A 16,762-nucleotide genomic window follows, 5' to 3' on the forward strand; every position below is an offset into this window, starting at 1 on the left:
AACAATAATACTCGTATTTGTATGTAAACTAATCAACCTTAAACCTTAACATTGGGCCTATATTTCATGTAGCTCTGGGGATATTGAGTCTGGACTGTTTTTGTCATTCACATTGTTTCTGCTATGAATTCATCTGAAATTCCAATTCCGGGGTGTGACAGAAAGCAAGGTCATTTTGAGTATCTAATTTCTTGGGATTTGGTAATGTAACTGAAAAAATATCATTTTTGTATTTTGTATATTCACAAAAACAATTCCCTCATTCGTGATTATTGAACCTTATTTAGAAAATTAACATAATTGGAAATATAAGGTGAAATAGATGGTAATAATTACATACGAATATGTCTTTAACAAAATTAGATTTTTCCTTCTTGTAGTTGTAATAAAGAGGTTTTAATTCTTTAAAATAGATAAGAAAAAACCAACTCAAACAAGCTAAATGTACATGTACTTCCGGTGATGTTAGGAAACATTGTGTACTCAAACAGGCATGGAGTTATCGTCTTGGTTTAAAGTAGTTCTGATGTTCATGCGCAAATATGAAATCCTTCGAGAAGGCCACGAGTCGCTATTCGGCTCATGGTCCTAGAATTCAACACGAGTGGGTCACGAAATGGATGACATGTGTGGAACTAAGCTTCAGCCAACATATTAGAAAAGCCCTGTGACTGATATATCACTGTAAAAAATCTCTTTCAATTATTTACGCCGCTTTTGAGTAATCCAAAAAGGCAACCGGGTAGTCACTTACTCACGTTTAATAAAGGGCAAGTTTCGGTGGAGAGTTTGGTACCCGAGATTAGACGTAGACCCCTGCTCCGTAAACGGTGGGTCCGGGGTCTGAGTCCAAACACAGGAACAAAATACTACCCCATTCTTTATGTTCCTCGGTCAGAGCTTCCCAACATGAGTAATAACGTGTGAAGCGTCAACTCATATTGACGCTGGGCTTTGCTAATGACTAATGGAGTGGTGGGTAGCCCAGTGGTTAAAGTGTTCGCCTCGTTACGCCAAAGGTCAATGTTCGAGTCCCCATCACTGGTGTCCCCCGTCGTGATATTATTGTTCCACTCACTCCTGTCAGAGATTCTACTAAGATGCCAATAGATGAAAGACAACTCTCCACAAACACAATCACAGGGAATATACTGGACAGTAAAATAGTTAGGGGATATATGTAAATTTTTGAAATTATGAATAATGATCTATTTATTCATTGACACACTGATAAAATATCAATCATAAAATACCAATATCCCTAACTTATTTTGTCCAGTATATAGTTTTACCCGGACCTCCCCGCAGTACCCCTTGGTAGTTTGTAGCTCTGTGTATAATATCCATCCAATGCATGCTAACTCTTTTTACCAAATGGTGCTCTAAAGGTTTAGCTTTGTACGCCGCTTGGTAGCAATTATTCGAGTTGGGAGGTGGGAGGGGGAAATGGGTAATGGCTTCACAAAGCATTGTAATCCATGTGTGGAATCGAACACGGGTCTCTTTGCCGTGACAAGCGAACTCTTCATCTACTAGGCTATCTCACCGCCCCCTATGATGTGCACGTGAATATGGTGGGGTCAAATTGAAATTGTGAGAGAAACATGTCAGGTAAGTTGCTGTTCATTCTGAAAGTGCGATAATTACATGCACAAGATTGTTGTTTAAACAACTTATTTGTAGAAGTTGGCCTGGTGATGTCATCATCGTGTGGCTGTTTCATTTGGCATTTAAGATAACCTTTTGGGCATTCAACGATAAAGTTACACCAAGCTGTCAAACAGGTAAGGTTTCTTGAGGCATTGTTGGTCGGCCATTTTTATAACGTCACATAGGTGTGACCTTTGTGTGACTCTAATCGACTGTTGAACCCTTAAGTCCCACCCTCTTTGGGAGTCCCCCTTCCGGCCCAGGTGTGTGCGGACCTTCAGGTTCAGGGTTGGCTCTGCACTCAAGCTATGTTTTTACTTCCATAACACAGTTGGATGGGAAGCACCCTGATATTACCTCAAGGGCTCACTAAAATGTAGTCTGACCCATTCTGAAGGGTATTGTTGTAAATATTGTCCTTGATTTGTTTTGTATTGCATACCGCTTTTTATATCTGTATAAATAGCATGATGTTTGTGAATCAAGTTCAGCATTTGAGATGGCACCTTGGGAAGAGTACTTGAATAGGATCTTTACGATCCCAAACATCCTGGTAGTTTTGCTGGACCCAAGAAACTGTACGAAGCTGTGAACGCTGAGACCAGCTTCAAAACTGGTGTACATCGAATTAAGAAATGGTTGAAAGGACAAGACACCTATACCATGACTCATCAAGGTAGGGAGAACATTTCCAAGAAATGAGTGTGTGTATCGAAGGTCTTGATAGCCAATGGCAACTGTGATCTCATGGCTATGGTCAGCACTACTGGCAAAGTACAACGATGGTGTGAAGTATTTATTAGTCATCATAGATCTATTTTTCACGTTATTTGTAAGGTACTCCCTGATGTCAACAAATGGGCAAGAAGTGGTGGAAAGCATTGAATGAGTTATGGAAGACACAAGATCATAGCCCTGGTATTTTTCTAATCTGACTTGGGTTCAGGGAATTTAAGAATCAATGGGTGAAAGCCTTTGAAAAGCCCAAGGGTATCCCAGCTGTTTACACCTGAATGAAACCAAGGCCCCTATGCTGAGAGAGTGATCAAAACCATTAAAATGAGATTAGAGTTGATACATGTTGAAACACTTTACCTTACAAATATGTGGATATTTTACCAAATGTAGTCATGAGTGAGTTTAAAAACCATACTAAAACATAGGAATATTAGGATTAGCCCCCTGCTAGTGTAACTGAGAAAAATGAAATTTTAGCGAGACTCTCTCAGTATTTCATTAAACCCCAAACGTTAAATACACAATAAAAAGAAGTTCACCTTCAGTGGCATAATGTCAGAGTGTGAGCCATCTTAAAGAGAACTTTTGACAGAGAATATCAAGAGAAATGGGCCCTACTTGAAACAAGCCGGCAGTAATAAGAAGACATTGGTCTCAAGGCAACGACTTGTACAAGCTTCTCAAAGATTAAAGGTGGTGATCCCTATCGGGAAGGTGCCTTTCATTTATCAGAGCTTACAAGCAGTGGTAGAAAATCCCACCTGGTGTGTATATATAGGATTCAAGAAATACGTAAAGTGGAGGAACAGATTTTATTACTTATCTGTATCATATGCAGTGGGGTCCAAAGGCACACCTCGAAAGGTGTAGGAGACACAAATAATCTGTATCATGACGTGTTTTCCAAAACTGTACCAATATAAATCTTGGGTAGAAGACTTGAATTGATGATGATACATATATACATGACATCTGGATGTAGAGAGCGAAGCGACAGGACGTTGAGGAAGGGCAATAAGACAATTAGCACCATATAAAGTAGATACTTGGGAGAGCTCCCATCCGTAAAAGCTCACTCATTTATGGAAACGGAGCCAATAAAATAATGAAATCTGTATATCTCTTCTTGTTTCTTACTATATTGTACCCGTGAAGGGGTCCTGGTGAGAATGAAACCCTCAGTAACCCAAGCTATTATAAGAGGCGACCACCGGGATCAAGTACCTTCAGTTCTGTTGGCATGGTTGATACATCCCATCATCATATCCTAATTGGGTGATCGATGCTCATGCTGTTGATCACCGGATTGTCTTGTCCAGACTCCTCGATTATTTACAGCACTGCTATAGCGGGGATATTACTGAGCGCAAGATAAAACTAAACCAATACTCATACTGACACTTAATGCATTGCTGGAGGATTGACATTAGACAACTGTTTGTTGTACAAATCTTTTGTTTTACACTTGATAGCTAACCTCCCAGCGTCAACTGAAGACATTTTTAACCCACAATACAAACCCTTAACACCAGGAGGTCCCAAACTCTTCATACCCCACACCTCGAATATTTACACACCATATAGCTGATATTGCTGAGTGCAAGATAAAACTAAACTCACTCACGCACCTTAATGCATTGCTGGAGGATTGACATTAGACAACTGTTCGTTGTACAAATCTTTGTTTTATAACTGATAAATAATCCTCCCTATGTCACTGAATACATTTTAACCTACAATACAATTTTAACACTAGGAGGTCCTAAACCTCTTCATACCCCACACAATAATGCAGTCCACAAAGCTTACACCAGTATTTCATTGTACTGTCTGTGGAATAAGAGCGGCTAACGGCATGTGAGTTACCTATGTGTCACATGATGTCAAATAGGTGTCATATATGGTATTCATGGATGTTTTTTTATGTTTGCAATTTGAGAGCAGTTCAGCTTTTAAAATTTTGAGTAAAAGCACTGGAAAGTTTTACAGGAGAACACATGTAGGTTTGTTTTTCTTATTCAGTAGAATGTATATGACAAATGCTAAATCATTTCATCACTGTACAACCTCTTGACATCCCTACTTGAGATATTCAGTGACCATCAGTCCTCAACTGCTTACTATTTCCACAGCACCAAAACCGGATAGTAAAACCATTGAAATAAAATCGTAAATATAGTAGGAAATACATGCCATGACCGGGTTTACGTATGTTTCTATCAGATATTTCCTAACTTCAAAATATACTTCTATATGAATCATATATCACCTTTGAAACATATGCTCATCGTAGCATCTTTCGTTTTGCACAATGCAATTGTTCATGTATGCCCTGGACTCGGATTGTCAGGGGATTCCAAATATGAATTGCAAACAGATAAAACCTGGCTAAATACATGATCATGCCAGTATTTCCTAACGCATCTCTTTGAATTCCTCAATGGGTGCTGAAATTTCTTAATTTCTGTTCTAAGTTTTACCTCGGGTTGGAAAACATGCTGACTTTTTAGGTGGGGAAACACATGTAAATTCTCTTCAAATTTGCAAAATGTTTACACACCTTAGGATATTTATGTATCATACCGGATTTCAGGGGTTAGTATATGAACGTATTCATACACCATCATGTTACCTGTACTCAAGCAAAGATGATCATGTTTCCATCAGAAGTGAATTACTTTGGCCCATGTAATTTTCACTTTCACACATTTTAGTACGTTTGAAATCAACGTTCACGTGAGACCTCAATATTCTTATCACCAAAGAGCCTGACAAAGAAAGCGGTATTACGCAAGCTAACACGCCTTTATTAAGCTGCACTCTGCCTTTGCTACCAGTATCAGTTACGCCTTGTCTGTGTGTGTTAACGGTAAATCTTGTGAGGTGCATGTTTCGAGGGATTGAAAGATTCAGTGGTGAACAAAGGGCGATGCGTTGCCCCTTTGTCCTCGCAAGCGTCCCTCGCTGCCCCAAAAGAATAGCACTTTGTCCCCTCTTGGAGCGCAGCCAAATATGCTACACGAACCAACTCGTAATTTCTAAGTCCTATCAGCTCGCGCATCTACTGTAAAATATTTTGTGGCAGTACATAATTGAATATTATTGCACTCGACATTTTGAGACCTTCTTAATAGTCTCACAGTGCCTGAACCATGTTATTTTCCATCTGCTCAGCCTTTGCTGTAATAACGCCATACATAAACTTTAAAGTTTGCTCTTTAATTAACGCAAAAGTATACAATAAGAAACAATGCCATATCAAATTATATATTCTGTGAGACATGAAATGAAAAATTGTTTTATCGAGTAGCGATTATGACCGATAGCACAGGCGGATGCGTTCTCTTGAGTATATCATAGACATGTTGGATCTCCGTGCCTTTGTGAAATTCGTCTATATTGTCCTGCTTTTAAACTGACGATCCATAACCCAGATTGCGAGTAAATATCACGTAAGTAATTGTGATGTCGCACTGCTGTAAATTTCCCCTGTCGAAAAGTCATTCTCACAAGATGTATATTCCCTTGGTCTTGGAGAAGATCTTCTTATGGCTATTACGTATTCCAGTGTTGCTAAACATTTTATAGGCCTTTAGTCTGACACAGACGCGGGATGCATCACATGTTCAAGTTCTCGATCTTTCAGGGGCTGAAAAATATCATTCCGACATGTAATAATACAAATATTCAAGGTTTTCCTAAGTAAGGGATCTTCTGCCACAATATCGGAAATAATCACTGTATCCAGTTGTCCTGATATTCTCCCCGAACGAAAGTTCTGCACCCATTTAGGTACAATAATGTGTAAATTACAGATTTGTAGGGAATAGAGTTAAGACTTTTCTACTTTGACTTCAGGATTCTTCAAACTTGTAACAGTCGTTTGAGAAGATCAAAAGAGAAAAAGGGTAGTGCGCGATGTATGTATGACGGACGTATATGGAGAACGTTCGAAGAACTTTATAAATACAATAATAGGAAATACCGGTTATGTTTAAAACGTACCTTCAATCTGATAGCCAGAGGGATTACGCCAGAAAGATCGCATGTATGTATCATCATAAACGGGCCAAGATAAAAGTAACATGTCATTCATCCTCCACATTATATCCCTTTATAGACACGGGACATCGTTGTTAAGGTAGGGCAAACACTTTCTAAAGTAATCTCTCGCGGGTTCACGCCACATACATGTGTTCGATTCATCGAGAAAACTAGCGACTTTTGCCCCTCTCTCCATCACACCAGAAACCACATAATCTATCATCATATGGCTTTTTGATCACACATACAATTGTAGAGCTACCCAGTGTTCATTAATAGCGATGAAGCAACTTATCAAAATGTTACAGCCGACAGTATCATCTGCATTACTCTTTTACATAAGGTGAAATATCACAGGGTTGTCATGGTAACGATAATTTGGCATACTATTTATTGTGTTATTCTTTAATCTGTGATTAGAATTTGAATCAGTTTTGACGTGAGCATGTTAAGAAAGGAGAAGCTGTAAAACGAAATGTATTGTGATCGAACCTATAGGCCTTTGTAAAAGCGAGTTTCAAGCCACTCCACATAAAACCTGTTTTCATGATAAGTATCTGGGCATGGGCATGTGTTTGTGAATCATAATCAAATAGTGATGTTACAAGGAGTCCATGCCGCGTCAACAACACATGCAAACAGGGGCGTAGTTACCATTATAAAAAAAACAGCTCGAGCATACACATGATCTTTGCTAAAAAAATAATTTTTCTTCTAATTCTTCCCAAAAATACCTACACACACGTTCCATTTAAAAAGTGGAAATCCTCTATGTATCATACTGACTATAATATTCTTTGATTAAAGCTATTACCATTTACAGTAAACAGGGTGATTATTCATATCATAACTTTCAGTGATGATTGTTTTTCCATCGACATGTATGAGGATGTTTCTGTTACAGTCATGATTATATGTGAATCATCATTGAAATGCAGTTGTTTATTTATCATTTGTTTATCAATTCTTTTAGAAAAACACCAAAAATACTCGATGTATGGTATTGTATCAATGCAGCTGACATGTATAAAATATGTCTAAACATATTTGTATATGAGGAAGTCACACTCGAATTTCCATGGTGGTAAGACTTCCGTCCGTAACACACACACACACACACACACACACACACACACACACACACACACCCTCCCCCTTAAATTTTAACGATGAGGAAAACTTTCTTTGAGTGGCATTTATATGTCTATCAGTATGTTCAGATTAAATAAACAAAACACGTTAAAACTCATCCTTATCGGATGAGGAATATATATTCAGGTGATATGATTTGACTAGAATGAAATTTAAGGGGGGATACAGGCACAATAGTCTTCCACAATATTTTGAAGCTATTGAAATCATCAAAACGTCAAACGATAACTCTTCAGGTCTCATAAAATATGAAAGTTGGGCAAGCCCTCAATACCACCTAAATATAAGGCTTTGCAGCCCATGGGACTTACACGAAAAATTGGTTTCTACGTGCCTGGCAAAAGCACGAGAATTGCAATACGGGCCTCTAACCACTGATTCTCCGTGACCTGGAGACACATGTGATTGAGCGTGTGTTGGGACGTCGTCTGTCATACAGACCCTGAAGCAAATATATCCAAGCCCACGCAAGTCTACAAAATGTGGCAAGTCTAGATTTCCACAGCTTCAGGAGAAAGTCTCAGGGCCCTTTTCCTTATATAATATTCTTTTACTATCAATTTTTTTTTCTGTAAAATATGTTCATATCAGAGAGACTAGTTGTTAATCTAGTTCTGACGGGTAGAAGACAAAAGACAAAATGGATACTAGTGCTGTTACATTTTTTAATTATATATAAACATTCGTCCTTGGCTCGGGATAAATGTATATTTTCGTGTGCATTCGGAGGATATCGAAATCTAGGTTAAGCTATTTGAATCATATTTACAATTAAAAGACCCAAACAATGGTGTGTTGTCCACATTTTTGGTTTTCCATAGTCACAGAACGATATTTTCTCCCTTTCCGTCTCTAGGAAAACTCACTGCAGGGTTCGGGTTATGGAGAGCCATACCAAACACCCACAGCTGGCGGGACCAACATCTCGAGTAACATTTACATCTGCCAACGCTTAATTCGCAAGTGGTGAGGCAATAGGCTAATGAGGCTAAGGGTCCTGTACCATGTTTGTGAAATATCTGTGATGCCTTATATGAAGTCTATCATCTAAGCAATTCTAGCTATGTATGGCGTTAAGTCACTGCTTGAAGAAAGGCTCCTTTAGAATTTTATCTGGTCAATATTAGCATTTCCATCATATCGGAAAATACATAGACTAACGCTTAGTGTCTGAATATATATAATTTTGATAGAAACAAACAAGCCCATTTAAATTGAGCCCCAGGGAGAGACGAGATTCAGTCCGGCGAGCCATGGCAGTTAGCTATAGATATGTTTACTTTGTAACCCGACCCCCAAAGTGAGTTAGGGTTCTTGCAGATGTTAACAGACCCTGGACCTGAGGAGATCTAGACTTGCTTCATTTAAGGCTTTAGCATTGCACAGAGGGCTTGGCAGTAGGGGAAATAATGTGGTTCAGGGACTGTGAGACAGACTAAACAGTAAGGAAAATAATGTGGTTCAGGGACTGTGAGACAGAATATAAAATGCACGGCAACCTACACTTCATTGTGACTATCACTTTAAAACACAAGGGTTATTTCCTTTGCGTTAACTGACAGGCTTTCGGTGTCAAATTATTTGGAACTCCAGCCAAAGGTGATGTTATGTTGTTTGGAAATATGGCCTTTTTGTAATGCCATAATGATAAGTGATTGTTGTACATATGATGTTTTTGAAGGATAATATCAGCGTACTAATACTTTGCACGTGTTTCCCCCCACTCTTTCCATACCCGTAAAAGTTAACTTTCCATATATATGCCTGTAAAAAAATACTGTAAAGTAATGGGATTGCTGAATTTGGCCACCGGGGGTAGTGACCACAGCACTCTGGTTATACTGCATTGAGAGAGGACAGAGCTTGGCAAGATACCAATAAATATGCTTGTCATTTAAACCTTTACCTGATATTTGTGGAATGTGATTTTATAATTGAAGATGCTTCCTGCACCTGTAGCCCCAATATATACTACCCATCAAAAGTTTAGACTCACCTAAAGCACTCACTATATGTTATACATATACATATGGTTACATCGAAGATGAATTTCTCCACTAACTTGGGGGAGCCAACTGCAAACTTTATGTAGATGAATTGTAAGAGCATCATGCATCAAATTGCTAAAAAGCATGTGCAAATATCGTTCATGTGAACAGCTGCGTTTTGGTGTAAAGTTTTCTTAAGAATTCGCCAATTTTCACTGATTTTCATCATTTACTGAACTCATGACAATAATCCGTTCAACGTTACGAATTTGTTTTACAATGCATTAGTTCATGTGTAAACAGTACCCTTAAACTGAACTGAATATTTTGCAAAATCAAGTTTAGAACAGTTGACTGAAATAAGAGGCTACATTTACACTAGTGAGTCTAAACTTTTCATGGGTAGTATAGATGTTGTTAGTCTGTGAATCTTCCAAATTACTTCGTCTCTTTTTTTCAATTGAAATTAAGATCTTTGCCTTTTATCAAAATAATATATTTCCAGTCGTAATGTGCCTTTGTCGGGAATCAAACTCCGGTTTTGACCTGACGGGCGAACGCTTTAAGCCACGAGCGTACCCCATCATTCCTTGATACTGTTGGTACATTTATTATACATTCAAGATTGAACCCAGCTTTGTCACCATATATCCTTCAGTTTGTATGTTAGTGACATGATCTGCACACTGATAATTTAAAAAGTGGAATATAAATAATGATTGTTTGCGATCTTTATCCAATTTAGTTTTCCACTGATTCTGTTTCTCTTTCCACGAAATTCTGTACGAAGGTACTTTTAACAGTTTCACCCAATAAAAAAATGAAAAGCATACAGATAATACGTTTCGGTACTTTGATAGATTAATAAGTACATATTATATTCCATGATATTGAGATACCAAAATGATTAACATAATTATATAATGTATAACAAATTAGACAGCAAAAAGCAAAAGCAAAAAAGAAAACGCATGAGCAACATAATGCTGTCAGGTAGTAAGCTTTCAACAATTATCGAAACTGCTTAGTTATGAGCTAATTGCAATCACTACAATTTCCTATAGTCTACCCAAGTGGTGGAAACAAAATATGTCTACAGTATATTCCGTCGGGTAACTGAAATTTCAGAAAACGTCCGTATGGAATAATACCTGTATTCCGAATCAAAAAGAGGTCATACCAACTATGTGCATGTTCACACATTTACAACATTAATTTACACCGGGAATCATTAATACATTGTAATCATCTTTTATGAAAGTATAGATAATGAAATTTGTTCAGTTATGATCAGTCGGATAACTCATACAAGTGAGCACTAAAATTAGGGACCTACCGGTTCATGTCTGTGTGAACACATTCGTCTGTGTGTTTTATTGTAATTAGCAGTGTCTCCTTGTATAGCATATATAAGAAGTGTACCTAAGGTCAGATATTTAAACTGTTATGTAAATACCATTACAAAATGTATAAATGATATTACCTATTGGTCAGAAAGACTTATCAGTACCCCAACACCGACCACTCCCACACCCTCTCCCTCGCACACACACACTCCCTAACATACATATCGCTCTGGCCCATAGACCCGATATTTGAACCTTTTAAACAGACACCATGTGTATGTCAAGAAAGACACGCACGTTATTAGTGGTGCTCAGTCATGGGTATCACTTCACCATGTGTTTCTAATTATCTCAGTACATTATGGCGTGGTCGGACGCGCTAACGAACCCTATGTGACAGTTACATTACAGCACCATTGAAATACATGTTAAAGTAGTGCTAATCTTGTAACACTATAATTACTCATTTCCAACCATTTACGCATGTACAAAATATATGACAAACCTAACCCTGGTCATACGAGATTTCAAGGGTATTGAAATGCATGTCCTACAATCACAGCATTTACATCTGTTACACATGTTAGGAAACACATGGAAACAATGGCCAGATTTACACACCTGTGAAATACATGTAAATGCAGAGCCGACTGTTCGTTTATTTTAACACCCCTTTAAACGTGTGTAAATCTGACGGCCAGATGATACGTAGATTTCAAACGTTGTTCATATGGCCGCCGGATGAAACGAGTATTTGCTGACGTTAGTAAATTTGGGTAATACAGTCATTTTGTGTGGTGTTCCTCTCTTTAATTCTCTCCCTACATAACGGAAGCTGACCACTTGTGACTATACACTCATTGTAGGCTGTGCGCCATCACGCTGAAACTTATCAACAACCATTCCATGTACACATGATTACAGTCTGAACTTTAAATTACAATAAAACAATTTCTGGTCAATTTGAACCGGCTAACTTTGCGAGACAGGAAGCCACACACAGGAAGCTGAACACATCAACCCCTCAGGTCCGCACAAACTGTCACCAACTTGAACATATCTGTACACGCATAAGCATAAGTGATACAAATGACAGCATTAAATACTTAAAATGGTGGTCAGTTTTAATGACTGGATGGAGGTGCTTTTAACAAACATAACACCTTACACTATTTCATCCAATCACAGCTGTCACATGTCTCTTCAGTTACGGCCCGGCTCAGCGAGCAAGCAATTGTGCTGTTAGTGCATAGACAGCGCCCCATTCACGCGCATATCATATACGGGGCCCACATGGCGCATGAATTGTATTTACTAACAGCTACAATCATTTATTGTTCACATATATGTAAAATATATACTCAGAACTTCGGAGTTGTTCCTTGTGTAGCAAATGACAGCGTATTTTAAACTGGCTAGAGATACCTTTGATTTAACAAAAGGTGCTCTGATATTCTTTGACCTAATACATAGCAGCTAAATTCGCCCTCATATGCATAGTGTGATATTAATTCTACGTTGAAAAAAGATTTTGCTGAGTGAACACTTGAGTCGGCAAACTCATAAGATAATTGAATAATAGTCACACACCACTAAGGTGAACCTGAAGGTCACACACACCTGGGCCGGAAAGGGGACTCCCAAAGGAGGCTGGGGCTTAAGGGTTCAACAGTCGATTAGGTCACACAAATGTCACACTTATGTGATGTTATAAAAAAAAATGGCTGACCAAAAAATGCCTCACCACCCCCACACCCCCACCCCCTTACAACACTTGGACTTATATTAACGTAAGTGAACAGTACATCATATTAACGTGCCAACAGTACATTATATTAACGTGGCAGCAGTATTATTTTAACATTATGCCCAACAACATGTATGAGTATGTATTAAACAATGAGGAAAATAACATATATGTATATCCAAAGAGTTACATTTACCCAGCTCCAGAGTTTCGAATATCACACAAGGATTCTAAAGCCCCACTGAAATGTTTCACATCAAATCTGTGGTTACCTTTTCTTCTTTCTTTTCTTGTTATTGTTCTTTTTCGTTTTCATGTCCTTTTTCTTGCCTTTTTCTTTGTCTTCTCCTCTTATCGAGGCCATAAATAAATGGCATATATATCCAAAATATGATAACAAAAGGTTACTTTCATCAAAAAACTTATCTGCAGTGGATTCAGGTGAAATCAGTTGAAATCAGCTTCTTCTCCATTGGTTCAGTTCCTAATCCGTTTCGGCAGTTCCTAATCAGAACGAAAACAAATCTCCCAGAACATGTATGTCACAAAGGGTCCTATGAATCAAAGATATGGCACACAACTACAAGAAGCTCCAGGTCACATCTCTGCATCTATTTAACCTTCTTATCGATGGCATACACAAAACCATCACCAGACTTGCTGTAGTTGCTCACTTAGTGAACGTTGTGTGGATGGTCTGCGGGAAGCTTGCTGAGGAGTTTATTCTCTTTCATTGCAGTGTTTTTGGGCGGAGTAACGTAAACCGTCTCGGCTTTGCATCCATCTCTCTTGTAACCAGACATTCTTGAAAACACGTCACTTGTGGTTCCTACTCGATATCTACAGGGATCATGCTGGACATTCCTGATCAAATCAGCCTGAGTCACTTGTTTCTGTTTGATCACGATTCTTCTTTTCTACTCATATCGTCAATTAGTATTCCACAACACTTCAATTGGGGAGACGGTAAGTGGCAATGAAAAGAACGTAGTGTCGTTTGAAGTTGCGTTCCAAGAAACAAAGGTGTACTTTCGATTCAGCTTAAATACACAGCTAAAGTTACAGCGCCAGGATATCGCTGTTCAGTTGCAAGTGTTGAAATGGTACAGGCTGAAGTGCCAGGAATACATTACATGCGTGCGTGCGTGCGTGCTTCTGTCTGTCTGTCTTTCACACGCACTAGGCTGTTGTGTTCAGTCGTTTGAATCAAACATGGTGTTGGTGGGTTTCAGCACCCTTGTTTTCGCTGTTTTTAACAATGTTTCATTTCACTCAAGCTCAACGAATATTGAATCAGTTGCTTCACTCCATGTTCCAACATGTCTTTTGCAGTGCCCATTACCATACTTTTTGTTTGTAGGATATATGGCACAAGCCACTGCGATCATCCATGGACCCATCGGTAAATAAGGATTTATATGTACATGTATTATATTTACTTTTTAATTAATAATTCTTGTTTATTTTGTAAGTCATTAGTTTCTGATTTTGTAAATTTAGTGAGTGTTAGGTCGACTTGTGGCCTAACCAATTGCCAAAGAGGAGAAGAAAGAAGACGGGAAGGAGATAGCACTCACAGAATACTTGTACATGGTATTAAACTTTTTAAAATCTAATGCAGAAACAAAAGGTTTACTTTTTGCTTTTTAGGGACAAAATTACAAATTATGATATGGTACGGGTGATGTGGTTGTAGCAACTAATCTTTAATCGAAATTTCCCAGCCATCGGTTATTTTTCACAAACTGTTGCAGGAACGAGTTATGGCTAAATAGACACTGTCTAGAGGAATTTAATGTGTAAACCATTTAAAAAAACGGCCGTAAAATTACTTCGACTGTATTTGTTTGTAATAACTAACTGTTATATATTTCTTTTATTACATATACAAATATATATATGAATACAAACATATATATATATATATATATATATATATAGATTATGTGTGTGGGTGCGAGCATGCGTGCGTGCCTGAGTGTACGTGGGGCGGTCTTGGGTGTGCGGATGTATATCCCGTTCAACCAGAACTTGTACTCAGGCTAAACTTGTGTTTCTAGCCTTTGATTCTTTTAAGTGCAGTTAACGTACCACGATATCAGTGTCCTCAAACACCATCGAGTTACGTCCCTTACACCATAAACAGATACACATTTTTTCTGTTATCAAAAATCCCGATAGTCGCCTCTTACCACAAGGAGGGATGCGGAAGAGCATTTCTAACCCGGACATGAACTACCAACTGTGAGCAAGACGTACAACTATCTAACAGAGTTTAGTCACGGAATAAGTTCTATTCAATGTGTCTATATTATTTGGTCGCAGAAACTAACACCCCGAGGTAGTGATTAACAACGTACAGGCATTGTTAACAGGCTACATATAAATAGTTACTACTCGCGTAATCGAGTTTAATGAAGGATACGTTTTCTGGTGAAGTACTTTGGTACCTTCGGGGTTCGGGGTTCGATTCCAAAAACTGGAACAAATCAGTACCCATTCTTTGTGTCTTCTGTCAAAGATTCCCCACATGGGTACAATGTGAAGCCAATTTCCGGTGTCCCTCACAGTGATAATGCTGTAATTTTGCTTAAAAGCGACCTACAACCATACTTACTCACTCACCATGTCAGAGATTCTACTAAGATGCTAATAGTGATGTGAAACCAATCTCACAAACACAATCACGAACTAAGACATAGTTTAACACATCTGGCATCGATATATTGTACCATGTGAGTGCATGGCTATCTACTCAGAAAAATGATTATTCCATTCCTACGTGTTAACAAGTTCGTGGAAACACGCCAGTCACACACGTTTTTTGTGTTTTGTTTTGGGTTGGGTTTTTGTTGGGGTGGGGTGGGTTGGGGTGGGGGTTGGTTTCTTTTCATTTTGTTTCTTATTTGTTTTGGGTGTTTTTGTGATGTGCACATGGACATGATGTTGGTAAAATTCGAAATGCAGGTTGAAACATGTCAGTGTTTTGCTGTTCACTTCAGTGGTAAATTTCATGCACAAGATTACATAGCCTGTCTGACCCTACTTGTTTGTATGCTACCCGTTGATGAATCATCGCGTTGCATTAAGATAACCTCAGGCCTTCGACGAGGACGTTACACCATGTCAAAACAGGTATACACGACATGTTTAAACACTACATGAAATCGATATATCGCCTCATGTGTGTGTATGGCTTGCTTGTTTAAATATCAAGCACATGCACACTTTTAGAAACAGTGTATTGAGAAAGTACCTCTACTCCATGTCGTATTGCTATAGTCAGTAGTATAAATATGGTTAGCTGTTTTCACGGGATATATTGCCATTGCACAACAAAGAGGAATCACATTATAAACGGAAAATTAAAACAATGTTTTAAACATTTTTTTTTTTCAATGGGATGAAATCAAATGTAACATTAACTTACATGCTTTGCAACCTAATCTATATCACGATCTTATAAATGTAATAATAAGAACATTAAATCATGTGATTTCACCGACTATTTATTAATCGGGTTGCCTCATTTCACAAATCTGGGACTTATATTAACGTGCCAGGAGTAAATTATATTAACGTCCCAACAGTATATTATATTAACGTGCCAACAGTAATTATATTAACGTGCCAACAGTAAATTATAGTAAAGTGCCAACAGTACATTTTAACACATGTCCATCAACATGTATGAGTATGTATTAAACAATGAGGAAAATAAGATATGTGTATTTCCAAAAAGTTTGTATACGTCCTATTTTTTTTACACTCCAGAAGTTAAGTTTCGAATATCACAGAAGGATTCCAAAGCCCCACTGAAATTTTTCACATCAAATCTGTGGTTACATTTTCTTCTTGCGTTCCTTGTTATCGTTCTTTCGTCTTCGTGTCCTTTTTCTTGCCTTTTCTTTGTCATCTCGTGTCTGATCGAGGCCATAAATAAATGGTCGGCATACATTTCCAAAATATGATAACTCCCAAAGGTTACATTCATCAGAAAAGCTATCTGCAGTGGATTCAGGCGAAATCGGTGGAAATCAGCTTCTTTTTCATTGGCTCAGTTCCTAATGCGTGTCAGCATGGAAACAAGTATGTCA

At 38.2% G+C, this 16,762-nt stretch overlaps 1 long non-coding RNA gene across 1 annotated transcript in view; it reads left to right on the forward strand.

The window, feature by feature from the left end:
* The first annotated feature begins 12,791 nt into the window (after positions 1 to 12,791).
* LOC124253573 overlaps positions 12,792 to 16,762 on the forward strand; it is a 225,898-nt gene continuing 221,927 nt past the window's right edge. The window contains exons 1-2 of the long non-coding RNA XR_006892239.1: positions 12,792 to 13,165; positions 15,668 to 15,669. This is a non-coding gene — a long non-coding RNA (uncharacterized LOC124253573). The remainder of the gene's footprint in view (positions 13,166 to 15,667; positions 15,670 to 16,762) is intronic.

This window comes from Haliotis rubra, unplaced genomic scaffold, assembly GCF_003918875.1.
Source record: "Haliotis rubra isolate DU_JTF1 unplaced genomic scaffold, ASM391887v1 Scf544, whole genome shotgun sequence".
Lineage (NCBI taxonomy): Eukaryota > Metazoa > Mollusca > Gastropoda > Lepetellida > Haliotidae > Haliotis > Haliotis rubra.